Genomic DNA, 14,882 nt, shown 5'->3' on the forward strand with positions numbered 1-14,882 from the left:
TGCTAACGAGATACTTAACGCTGGCTGGTTCTTTTCAGAATGGGACACGGCACAATAGAAGAGCGGTTCTAGTAAAATGAATCACGGCGGGTGATGTCATCTCTTGTGGTTTCAGGTCCAAGCAATTCTCCGGCAGGCGACGAGGATCTTCCGACGTCAAGAAGGCTCCAGTCGTAAAGAATGCTGCCACTGACAACTTTATCCTATTGTCACCGGTAACGGTAAAGATGCAGCGACACCAGGGAATGCAGATGTGCTTCTAAATCCGTGAAATCGTGAATATTTGATTGTGGGGGGGGGGGAAGGGTAGAAAGACAGTGGAAATAGAAATGAAGAAAATTAATCTACAGATTGAATTTTATAACCTGGAATTGTCATAACACAGAGTACCAAAGGGGCTAACAACATCACCCCACAAGAATAATGTGAATTACATCTTAAATTAGAGTAATTATTTATGTTATCCTTAGTTCAAATTGTTAGTAGACATATAACGGGGTCGATCTGGTTGGCGAGTTGGTATAGCGCTGGCCTTCTATGCCCAAGGTTGCGGTTTCGATCCCGGGCCAGGTCGATGGCATTTAAGTGTGCTTAAATGCGACAGGCTCATGTCAGTAGATTTACTGGCATGTAAAAGAACTCCTGCAGGACAAAATTCCGGCACATCCGGCGACGCTGATATAACCTCTGCAGTTGCGAGCGTCGTTAAATAAAACAAAAAACATTTAACATATAACGGACAAATACATGAAATTTCAAAAATAGATATGGAGGAAAATAAAAATAACATTAAAAATTCGTCAATGGGGTAATCATATTACCCCTCATGGTAGCAGAAGGGTTAAATTACAGATAATCTTAAAATTAATTAGCGATAAAACGCGAAATACACTTTTATCAAGATTTTTTTTTCGATTATTATTATTATTATTAATTATTGTTTTTTATTAGTTGTGTTTATTATCAATTGTCATTATTGAGTGTAATTAGTTACCACTGCCACCGGTTATATACCCATTTTCAGTGTGACATACATACATACATACATACATACATACATACATACATACATACATACATACATACATACATACATACATACATACATATATACATACATACTTTTTACTTACCCCGTAGTTTGTTGTTCAGTGTTAACGCCAGTTTTGGTGCTAAGCTAACATAATCGAGCGCCCGTATACAGTATATTATCAAAACAAACCATGAATTGTATGAATGAAAAGTGTGCATGCGGGAACAGGTGAGTGCGACAGATATTTGCAGGTGAGTGTACGTTTGTGCGGCTCAGAAGATAAAAAGGAAGGAGTGGGGCTAGAGCGTGTAACAGTGAGACACGAAGGTGAACACTTTCTACAGGCAGACCCACTTTGCCGGCCGGGAGGACGGGCGGGCCAACTCTCGTTGTTCTCCTTATTCCATTCCACTGACTTTCCACCGACTAATTTCTCATACATTCCTAACTGTCTATTATAATTGACATCTAGATCACTTCTTGTCATACCACACAGCACTTCGATGACAACCAGGGCTGGGATATAAAAACGTACTATTTAAAAAACACACTAAAATGACATGAAATTATCTTTGTTCTGTGTATTTTATAGTTCAATTTATCATTTACGTTTCTCGGCCGAAATAAAATTACGCGTGTAATATTAATACAAATCAATATCGGATAGAATCGCCAATCAGTTGATGTCTGATTTATTTGATTGTTCATTGCGTTGCACGAACGTGGATCTGCAATCAACTTTTCTCGATTTACAGATTGTTGATTTGAAAAATAAATGCATTTGACAATAGCGCTAAAGGGTGTAATTGATATTATGTTATTGAAGTGTTCTATCAGTGAAGAATTATGTTGTGTCAGTGAAGTGTGTTGTGTCAGTGAAGTGTGTTGAGTAAGTGAAACGTGTTCCTGTCAGTGAAGCTTTATAGTTTATAGTGGCAGTGCAAAGTATTTGAACAGTGAAATGTTTTTGAAGTGTTAGTGAAATCAGGATAGAATCAGTGAAATGTGTCGTAGTTCCAGTGCAGTGAGTGAGTTGACAGCGAAATGAGTGTAATGTTGAAAGGTACTTGTGCAGATATGAACATATCATACTCGTGGGTTTTAGTTCGAACATAGGTTTAAGGTACAAATTAGATTTACTTTAAATATTATTTTAACCGATCATGATTCATTTAATTTAGGATGTTCCCTGTTGTTGTTGTTGTTGTTATTATTATTATTAATTATTGTTATTATTAATTATTGTTAGTTTTAATTATTAGTATTATTATTAATTGTATTTTTTATTAATTGTGTTTATTATTGTCTTTATTGAGTGTAATTAGTTGCCACTGCCACCGGGTATATACCCATTGCAGTCTGAATAAATACATACACATACATACATTTAGCAATCACAGCCACTTTAATGCTCTTTAAGAGTCGCGAAATGAATGTATCAAGTGGGCGGTGACTAGGAAAACAAGTGAATACTTTGCTGTTTTGTTGCTTTTTGTAGAAAGGAAATAGGCGGATTCTATTTGTATAGACTACAATATAGTGAAAGAAATAAAGCAAACAAAAGACGTGAGGGGGCCAAATTTTTCTGATAATGATAGAGTCTTCTTATTAAACATCAAAGAGAGCTTTATGCATATAATTGAAAATAAGAAGACGGATAGTTTTGGGTGAAGCAGAAAGAGGAGGCCTGGAAGAAATTGCTTCAGAATTTAATGAAGCTATATAAGTATATAAAAAGTTGCAAGAACACCTCAGCAAAGGTTGTGTCTGCATATATTTGTTTCAATTTTAGAAAATAACAAAACACACGAATCAGTATTTAATCTGTCTTTGCTCAAATTCTCCGTCATTATACACAAAAAACAATTCATGTCTATCACGGAAATGCCTTCTTCTTAATAATGTCAGTGAAGTTTTATAGTTTATTATGGTAGTGCAAAGTAGGCCTATTTGAACAGTGAAATGTTTTTAAAGTGTTAGTGATGTTAGGATAGTGTCAGTGAAATGAGTCGTAGTTCCAGTGCAGTAAGTGAGTTGTCAGCGAAATGAGTGTAGTGTTGAAAGGTACTTGTGCAGGTATGAACATATCATACTCGTGGGTTTTAGTTCCAACTTAGGGTTAAGATACAAATTAGATTTACTTTAAATGATATTTTAAGTGATCGTGCTTCATTTAATTTGGGATGCTCCCTGTTATTATTATAGTAATTTATTAATTTATTTTGGCCTATTTATTTATTTATTTAACCTGGTAGAGATAAGGCCATCAGGCCTTCTCTTCCCCTCTACCAGGAGATTACAACTACAATATTAAGAATACATTTACCATTATAATTACAATTAATATTAAATTTACAAATACAATAAAAATCAAAGTACTAAAGATGAACTGATTAATAAAGGCTAGACAGTTTATTGTAGAAGTTAATAAGAAAGAAAACTTTTTATTAAGTTAAAATTAAACCTACTCTATGCAGTAAGAAAATGTTTGATAAGTTCGTTTTTGAACACTGCTAAATTCCGACAGTCTCTGATGTCACTCGGTAGTAATATTATTTTATTATTATTTATTATTATTAATTTATTATTAATTGTCATTACTGGGTGTAATTAGTTACCACTGCCACCGGGTATTTACCCATTTACAGTGTGAATAAATACATACAAATCCAAAATACAAACAGAAATTGAACGGATGGCCAATCAAATCCTCCTTGATCGTCAATCATATTTGATCGGTGTTTCTGCAACCGGTCCTAAGAGTTTAGTTAATTAATACCGAGAGATGAATAAGTCACTCTTCATAGAGTATGAAACAATCTCCTGAATGCAATCCAAACCCTCAGGCACGACTATAATCTGGCTTACTTATGAAAAGACGATTGTAATGCCTGGATTATTGCACGCTATATTCTGCATTCCAAGGGCTTTCAAGAGCCTGTTGTGCAGGTAAATCAACCAGAGTCGTGAGCATAGCCTCCCCATTCCTCCCACGAGGCCAGTAAACACAGAATTCGAAACGTGATTATGCACAGAAATTTCAATAAATGCCAATGTCGTAATATTTCGCACATATGAGGGACTGTTATATTCATGTATGTAGGTGCGTGTACTATACATCCCAGCGTGTCTGAAGCTCGTCCGTGAACGCTGGAAAAATCAAGGCTAACGAGTGGAGAAATTCTTTAATGACTACAATTACCTCTGGTCTCACAAAACTGCGTTTCCTCTTATGTTAACCAACTTAATTTCATTCCTACATCACGGCTATGAATTGAAAACCAGATTCTGCAAAGTTTATCATGTTAGAGTGATGAATAATTTCAAGGGAAAAATTGTTCCGGGGCCGGGTATCGATCCCGGGACCTCTGGTTGAACGTACCAGCGCTTTACCACTGAGCTACCCGGGAACTCCACCCGACACAGTCTCAACTTTTCCCTTTATATCCACACAACTCGCGTGGGCTGACGAAACGCCAGAGACCCACAACGAGTGCACACAATCTCTGTGTGACTTGGAATTGTGGTTTTCTGTTAACGTACACAGTGACGTATATATTATGCAAATCTAGTCTTTCAGGTGAAGCTCCCTGTAAAGCAGATTTGAATAATTTCAAGGGATGTTCAAAAACCTGGCTCACTTGAAGGTACCGTAAGGTAGGGTAAACCTGACCACAAAAGAAGGTTTAAATCATGATGTGAGCCCTAATTGTCACTTAGAGTTATGATTAAAAAGTACTTAGGGCAGAGGACGGTATTTTTTTGGCGAAAAATGATTAAATCTTCAAAATTCTTTTTCCTCTAAAATACTCTGTGATATATGTGGAATCCATTGGATAACATTATGTGAGTATTTGTGCCTTTATAGGGTGTTGAGACGCCATTTTTAAACGTCATGCGAGGACGGTATTTTTTGGTGAAAAATGACTCAAATGTTCAATTTTTTTTTCTTTAAAATACTCTGTGATACGTGTGGAATGCATTGCATAACATTTTGTGGTATTTGTGCCTTTATCGGGTGTTGAGACGCCATTTTTAAACTTCCTGCGTGGACGGTATTTTTTGGTGAAAAATGAGTAAATGTTCAAGAAAAAATTTTTTTCTTTAAAATACTCTGTGATATGTGTGGAATGCATTGCATAACATTTTGTGAGTATTTGTGCCTTTGTCGGGTGTTGAGACGCCATTTTTAAACTTCCTTCGTGGACGGTATTTTTTGGTGAAAAATGAGTAAACGTTCAATTTTTTTTCTTTAAAATACCCTGTGATATCTGTGGAATGCAATGCATAACATTATGTGAGTATTTGTGCCTTTATCGAGTGTTGAGACGCCATTTTTAAACCTCATGCGACAACGGTATTTTTTGGTGAAAAATGATTAAAATGTTCAAATTTTTTTCTTTAAAATACTCTGTGATATGTTTGGAATGCAATGCATAACATTATGTGAGTATTTGTGCCTTTATCGAGTGTTGAGACGCCATTTTTAAACCTCATGCGACGACGGTATTTTTTGGTGAAAAATGACAAAATGTTCAAATTTTTTTTCTTTAAAATATTCTGTGATATGTTTGGAATGCATTGCATAACACTGTGTTAGTATTTGTGCCTTTACCAAGTGTTGAGACGCCATTTTTAAACGTCATGCGACGACGGTATTTTTTTGGTGAAAAATGACTAAAACGTGCAATTTTTTTTGGTTTTTTTTTTTTTTAATATTCTGTGATATGTTTGGAATGCATTGCATAACATTTTGTTAGTATTTGTGCCTTTATCGAGTGTTGAGACGCCATTTTTATACGTCATGCGACGACGGTATTTTTTGGTGAAAAATGACTAATGTTCAAGATTGCTTTTCTTTAAAATACTCTGTGATATGTGTGGAATGCATTGCATAACATTTTGTGAGTATTTGAGCCTTTATCGGGAGTCAGGGGTGAAATCTGTAATTATTACAGAAAATCCGCAATATTGGTCACTCCTTCATTTCTATAAATGCTAGGTATCCTAGCAATTGATATAGCGTCATTAAATAATCAATTAAAAATACAGGAAACAGAACAGACAATGTTGAAATAAGTAACCTTCCCACAAAACTAATATATTATGTAAACAAATTCAAGGTATTTCGAAGGTTAAAATCCCAGATATAGTTTCTAGCATGAAACCCACGAAGGTCGAGATTTAACCATTCATGTTCATGAGGTAGAAGACGTTCGAAACGCACAAGAACTGCCCGCACCCAACTGCCAGATGGCAGCTAAGAGGACCTCAAGAATCTGCATATAATTACACAGGGGCGTTATAATAAAATTCCGATGCTGTAATGCTCCCTCGAAGAATATTCATAACGTGTAACAACTTCTAACTCGAGTGGGAGCCCCACGGAGAGCTTTGCGGGGGCCTGACAGGTCCACCCATCATCATGCCAGCTCCACATTTGTGCAGGGACACCTGAGAATCGGCTCACAACTGTGATCCTCAAAAGAGCATGACTGTAATACTGCCGGATGACGTCATACGAATTAATCGCAAGTTCTCTCGCTAGTGTCTTACTTTTTTTTAAATCAACCTGAGTATTATGTCAAGTTGCGGTCAAACATCGGTGTTGACATTTGGCACGCACGGGATACGATTTGGGAACCATTTTGATTAATGTAGCAAGCATCCACCTTCCGTGATAAACATCCATAATGTAGTTAGAACGTCGTTAATCATTACTATATAGCAATCATTTAGATGTTGTTTCCTCATACTAAAAGTCATTGCTGACGATTCTTAGATGTTTCATAAAATGTAAACAAATGACTGGAGAAAAAGAATACACCTGAAGCTTATTATCAAGACAAATCTATATGAAGAGGATAACGGGAAAGAGGAACATCACGTTACTGTGGCAACCGACGTCGATGATTTGCCGCCTTCATCTGTCAAATCTAAACTCATTAAAAGCAGAGACTAAGCTGTATACGCCTATCCTATCCTCAATTTTGAATGAGAGTTTCGGACATCTGTTTGTTCGCATATACATGAGTTCATCATCATGGAGTTTAATCCTAAAGGTATACGAGGTGAACCTTAAGTAATGTCATTAATTTCAGGTTATTCTTTCAGACATTTCAAACAAAAAATTTTAATACAATTTTGATCGTTTTTGCTTCCTTTTCCAGTTAAAAATTATTTTATATGAAAAATTTCATAGCGTGTTTTGGGAAAGTCATTGATTTAAATCTTAAGATTCTCACTCAATTTAAGGGGTTACGTACAGCTTACAGCAGTTAAATTTTTAGAAATATTCAACATTTTTATTTTCCTTCATTACTGTATTTTGTACAATAATGAAAATTGGTATGTGTAAAACACCGTCCTTCTGCTATATGAAAAAAATATTTTTACGATTTAAAAAATTATATATATATATATATATATATATATATATATATATATAATATTTTAATTCAAAATGATGGCAGTGTACTGTGTAGTGATGAAGCGTTTCCCTCATAACTCAAACTTCTTAACCTTTTCATGTTCTCTCTCTCTGTTATTTCATTTCTGAAACTCATGTTTACAATATCATGCTCTTTCAACTACATTCCTTAATAAACGATATTTTTATTTTATTTTGTATTAGAAGAAATACTGATATTTGACCATTTTTTAAATGAATTTATTTTTTATTAGAAAATCTACCAAAGTTAGAGAAGTGACCTTGCATCATATTGTACAGGGACATCATTTTATTGTTACTAACATTTCTAATATTAATCTGGCTATACCTTTCGATTAACGGTTGAGAACCGGAAACATCGTTTGCTACCCCTTTCCACGACTGGAGTTCGATGATACTGGCGTAAAATACAAACAAATCAGTTTACTAGGTATAGGAGGAAGAAAAGTAGTTTATCCATTTACGTAAAGTAGGAAATATCGCGATTTTGAGTTTGATAATTTTCGTTAGGTATTTGTTTAATCAAAATACAGTACTGTATTAACAAAAAATGTTTTTACTTACGAACTGAGCTATCCATTCGGACGTATTTATTATGCGGTGTATATTATACTGTCTACAGCACATTAGCGTACAATATAGAGAATGAAGTTAAATTGAAAAATATTCATAATATCGATATTTAAACACATTTCTGAAAATGGTGGCCGTTCATTTCGATACAGGCTTCAGTTCTTTTTTGCATATTATCGCACTATAGACTATTGTACGTAATTCCAATTACCAGTTTCGTCCTTCGTACTAGTAACTCATGTTGAAATAATTCTGTACCTACTCCATAACAGAGTACCTTAAGTACTGTAAATTCAATCTTCACTTCTGCCCGAACCGAAAAGATAAAATTACTCAGACATGCTATCTACTGACCGTCCAAGTGGTTATGTCGCAGGGTCGTAGACAGGAGGGAAATCACGTGACAATTAATTAATTAACGAGACCCTTTTATTTAAGTTATTTTAAACAGTGTTGTATAATATTACGTAGACGTTCAATTCCTAACAGAAATTAATGTTTTCAGAACAGAGCTAAGACAGCCCAGCCACTAGCCTTTACAGAGGGGCGAGCAGAAGAGGGTGGGGGGAAACCGGGATGCGACATAGGCAAACGGACGATAGTACCTGTGCGAAAATGTGATTCAATACTGAAAGATCTTTCGTCACTGGAAAACGATAACATATTTCTGGAACATACTATACTCACTATTTCAGTACTGTTTGTGTTTACTATGACCGTAAGGCGACTTTGATAGCATACGCTTGGTTCTGTGTGTAGAACGGTTGGAAGTTTACTACTAGATGGGGTGGGAGTGAAGTGCATTAAAAAACTCACGTACAATAGAAATTGAAGTAAAAATAAAATGATGTCCCTGTAGATATGACATGCATAAATACATACAAAAGATTTCATCACAGAATGTTGGATAGTTCTTTAGTTATGTGCACTGCACAGTGAACTGAATTTTGAAACAAAAAATGTAAGTAATGTTTTAAATCGTAAATATATATATATATAAAGGTAAAGGTATCCCCGTAACATGGCATGAAGGCACGTGGGGGGGCATGGAGGTAGAGCCCCATGCTTTCCATGACCTCGGCACTAGAATGAGGTGGTGTGGTCGGCACCACGCTGTGACCACCTTTTACCCCCGGGAAACACCCGGTACTCAATTTTATAGAAGGCTGAGTGAACCTTGGGGCCGTTCTGAAAGTTTGGCAACGAGAAAAAAATCCTGTCACCACCTGGGATCGAACCCCGGACCTTCCAGTCCGTAGCCAGCTGCTCTACCAACTGAGCTACCCGGCCGCCTATATATATATATATATATATATATATATATATATATACATACACAGACGTGGACAAATTATTAGCAAAATGTACGATTTTTGTGACATATGTTTTACAAAATTTGACTTTTCAATTTAGACTACTGTTGACATTTTTATGTATGGTTGTGAAACTTGGACTCTCACTCTGAGAGAGGAAGATAGGTTCAGGGTGTTTGAGAAAAAGGTGCTAAGGAAAATATTTGGGGCTAAGCGGGATGAAGTTACAGGAGAATGGAGAAAGTTACACAACACAGAACTGCACGCATTGTATTCTTCACCTGACATAATTAGGAACATTAAATCCAGACGTTTGAGATGGGCAGGGCATGTAGCACGTATGGGCGAATCCAGAAATGCATATAGAGTGTTAGTTGGGAGACCGGAGGGAAAAAGACCTTTAGGGAGGCCGAGACGTAGATGGGAGGATAATATTAAAATGGATTTGAGGGAGGTGGGGTATGATGATAGAGACTGGATTAATCTTGCACAGGATAGGGACCGCTGGCGGGCTTATGTGAGGGCGGCAATGAACCTTCGCGTTCCTTAAAAGCCATTTGTAAGTAAGTAAGTAAGTTGACATTTTTATGATTATAGTACACAGAAATATGTAAAAATGTCAACTGCAGTCAAAATTGAAAAGTCAAATTTTGTAAAATTATACAATAAAAAATCATTAGTTTTGCTAATAATTTGTCCACGTCTGTATATATATTCATATAGAGAAAGACAGTGTTTTACACATACTAATTTTCATTATTACACAAGATACAGTAATGGAGAAAAAAACGTTGAATATTTCCAAAATTTTACTGCTGTAAGCTATACGTAACCCCTTAAGAAAGTAGTCTAAATTTTCTTAAATATATTATTTTAGGCATCTAGACGAGTGATTGTAACATAGGAATTAAATCTCGAAATTTGTCGCGCGTAACGCTATTACCAAAAAAAAATACGGTCCCTAGCAATGGAGAGTTTGACAACATAGTTTTTTCTGAACGCAACTACTTTATAATACGTGACATTCTGTTTGTACTATCTGCAGCCTCAACTTGAAACGTAGCACACAGCTTGAATCTTTTTCTAATGTGTGACTACTATTTTTTCTATTCTTAATAAAAACAAGTTTTCATTATTATTTCTGTTTCCTCTACCAATTTAATTCCACAATTGCTCTAATTATAATATCACTATCACCGTTTCTCAGTGTATCTGTAGTTGAAACACATAGTGACCAATCACGGGAACTGTAAAAGGTCAACAACATCGAGTTGTGAGCTCAATTGAAGCTCTAATGGAGACCCGTTCTGGCCCAACAGAGACTCCACCATGCGTACAGACCAACGGTCAGTAATACGAGAGACACGCGTAAGTTGCGTAAACGCATGGGGAGAAAGACTCGGGGAGTATCGATTCGGGACTAATGACCCCTTCACAACGAAGAACCTGTCCATTCACTGCGCAAACAAGTACCAGACCTGAAACTGTTATTTTGACACCACTTCACACAGTTCGAAATCGCTGATTCGTTAATTCTTTTGTTACTATCACTGTGCATTATTTCCACCTCGCATTTGTATGTAAATTGATGAAAATGGGTCCGAGTTTAGAACTCATGTGAAGACAATTAGTACCCGCGTGGTACTTAATCCTTAAATTGGCAAAGCTTCTGTTCTCACACTAGTTTATTAAACCGTGTCGGACCGTAATGAAATTTTGAATTCCAACCAATCACAGTCACACTTTGCAATCATTTTTGCAGCTAGATTTATCGCTATCAATTTATCGCATGGTCGTTCTTTTGTTTAGTCGTTGTCGCCAACTGTTTCCCCGTAAATTGATGATCATGAATACATTAAGATGCAACTACACGGTTAAACGTTTCTTTCAACTTTAAAGCAATGACTGCAAGATTGATATTTAATATTAATTAATATATTTACGCAGTGAAGACGACGTTCAAAACGGCGCACCATGTAGACACAAAATCTTTATGCATCTTAATTGAACGTACCTTTTAAACTTGATTCTATTTTTCCCAGATTGCACGCATACGCGATTGGATTATTGAACTGTGTAGATGCAGCTTTAATTCCTTTACACACTACAGCGAGAATACGTTGTCGAGCTATAAAAATGCTTTCCTGTAGCACGGAGTAACAGTCGAAATAAGGCACAGGTGACATTGGTCCTGCTCCCACAGGTAACTTAACCTATAATTGTACCTATAAAATTTGTATTTTGTGAATGAAATTAAACAATAGAAAGTCAGATGTTCAAATTTATGTAACACCATCGCATATCAAACATAAAGACCTTGTATAGTAATATATAGGTCTTTGATCAAACTGCCTTCCGTATGGGGTAATAAAATTCGTGTTTTAATTATCTATACAGAGATGGCGTCACTGTGTAGCAACATGTCTCGCTGTTAATACATAAGCATTATTAATCAGGTTACTGTAATTATATTATAAGATTTAAAATTATATTATGATTTCAGCAGATAATGAAAATGTATTTATGTTATGATAAGAGAAAAATGGTGTACATTTAATTAACGTTGTTAAACCTGTATTTCGCTTTTCGCAATTGGCATTACTGAATAGTAACATCGAATTTCTTTATTGCAGTAATCGATATTCATCTATTTCAACGTCACAATGTCTGAATAGGTTAAGTATTGGTAAATATACAATTATTAACATTTTGTGATCGAATTTTAGGGATATATTATTTATATTTTTATTTTATTCACGAAATAGTCCTAATAAATGTCACTCGAGATCTGAGATTTCCCAGACAAATCTCAGACCTCTCGTGACATTACTACAGATAAATTCTTAATTACAGACTAGATTTCACAGTAGATGCGCTCTTCACGGAATTCTAGATTTTATTGGATCCTTACAAATACAATGCATACGAGAGTTACACTTGATCGGGCTACTAAAGATTAAGAGGGTGGGAAAGCGAAATTCTAGTGAAGCTTTTACATAGCCTGTGGGGATTCGCATCGTGCCGAATCTTTCATCTGGCCAAACTAAGACCCAGAATCACGCCCATTCACGATTCTCCAAAGCTGAAACACAAATCCCGCCTATAATTCATCGTAAGCAATACTGCCTCGCGATCTGAAAACAGAGAAATTTAAACTATTACTATAATAGCTCAGACAACTTCCAGATGTCATGGATGGGCTGATTACTTTCTGTACAATTATCCGTTACTGTGCAAGACGCGAGCGGAACAGAATGCAGCTTTGAGGTGCCCCGGCGTGTTATGCAAATCACCTGCGGATGCTACAGTTATTCCAATTCAGTAACTGAACTACAGCTGCTACTATAGACCCTCGTTCGTTAACGCCACCCCTTCTAGCGAGCAGCTCCTGTATACGACAGCAGACGAATCGCGGGCCAGGTGCACGACCAACAGGTTTCTAACCCTCAAATAAAAAATAAATAATACCGCAAAGGGGTGAATTCTAAACGAGAAATGATGAGCACGTAACACTAGAGGCGCAATGGGACAAAAAAAAAATGGCAGACGACACAAATAGAGTCAGGACGAAAGGAGCATGGAATTGAAAAAAGAATGAAATAAAAAGAAACAAGAGAAAAACAAAACCAAAAAAAAAAAAAAAAAAGAAGCGCAAGATTAAGCAACGTAAAAGGAAGAATGAAAAGATAGTTATGTAATACGTACGTGTTAAAGAAAATTCATTCATCAAGAAAAATGAATAAAATGGAAATCGTTGCAAAACTTACAAGAGAACAGAAAAATTTGAATTGAAAATAGTACGCTGTATTACGATACAAGGATGGGAAATGATTTTTGTGCGAGATCGTGCGTATTTGCTTGTTTTCCGCACAGAACCAATACGCGGTAAGTGTGAAATACCACATTCAGTATTCCCAACCTAACACACATAACAATTTCCCTCTTCTTACCGCTTAAGCGCGACATTCATTTTACTGCTTTAGGCTTTTAACATATTATTTTTAGAGACGTTTAACATAGTAATAATTATAAACTGGAAACTTACCACTGCAATTTCATCTAAATTGCAATGTTAATTATTGTTTTTAAATATTTGCAAAAATTAATTAAAGTCTACTACTCCACGAAACTTATTGCATTCCTGATACAAGTAACATTAAGGAAGCCGTGAAAAAATCAACAAGATTCCAGATGCCGATGTTATTACTGCAATATGTTATATAAATAATATTATTAAAATATTAAAATGAAAAATAAATCATTACATAACCTTACCGTTTGTTTTAAGTTCGCATTTATAGACTGGGGGAAAAAAAGACAGACGTATATCACGGCCTGCTGGAGTATAGTAAATACAGAAAACATTTTATAGCAACAATGTTGAAGAAAGATATTTTGGTGTTCCGAAGTTGCCGTCATTAAACAGAAACCAACATGGAGATTTCATTGCAACTAATTATAAATTCGTCTTTCAGGTATGTAATAAACGATCTTCGCACAAAATAATGTACGATACACGAGCGGTATGTTTGTTTTCATGTTCTCGGAAATTAAAAAAGCTCAACTACGTTTCGCTTTTTCAATCTTTTCCTCGACCATGAAAACGTCAACGTACCGCTCTTGTAACGTATATTACTATTACAAAATAGCTCTCCTTGTTTTTCATTTTCCGAGATTTTGTAATGCACTTCACAAAAGTGAATTGTGTTCGATCATATTTTTAAAATTGCAAACATTACAATATGAAGAGTTCGCGGGAAAAACGATGACCGTCACAGTCTTGTTAAGGTTGATGTCATTATCTAATTCAGTAGATCACTACGAAATGTAATGTTGCTCTTATGAAAAAATGGTAAAAAAGGAGAATTATCACCACGAATACAGTACTCCTTTCCTTTATTTTCTATAGAAACAGCACTACATCTTGCAGTTATAGACTCAATTAGATCATTATCTAATCCTTAACAGAAATGTGACATTCATCGTTTTTCTCGCGAACTCTTCATATGTTTTGCATTAAATTTAGAGCAACATTATTCCAAAGCCTTCGCAAAACTGCACTGTAACGGTAACTAAGTAACAATAAGTGCGCTGTAATGGGTCTAATTATAGTTTTATATTAGTTATGAAGAATGGTTTCCTTAGCAACACGTTTATGTGTGGGAATTCTAACTTACAAGGTCTTACTTACTTACAAATGGCTTTTAAGGAACCCGAAGGTTCATTGCCGCCCTCACATAAGCCCGCCATCGGTCCCTATCCTGTGCAAGATTAATCCACTCTCTATCATCATACCCCCACCTCCCTCAAATCCATTTTAATATTATCCTCCCATCTACGTCTCGGCCTCCCTAAAGGTCTTTTTCCCTCCGGTCTCTATATGCATTTCTGGATTCGCCCATACGTGCTACATGCCCTGCCCATCTCAAACGTCTGGATTTTAAGTTCCTAATTATGTTAGGTGAAGAATACAATGCGTGCAGTTCTGTGTTGCGTAACTTTCTCCATTCTC

The sequence above is a fragment of the Periplaneta americana genome, chromosome 4, assembly GCF_040183065.1.
Source record: "Periplaneta americana isolate PAMFEO1 chromosome 4, P.americana_PAMFEO1_priV1, whole genome shotgun sequence".
Classification (NCBI taxonomy): Eukaryota; Metazoa; Arthropoda; class Insecta; order Blattodea; family Blattidae; genus Periplaneta; species Periplaneta americana.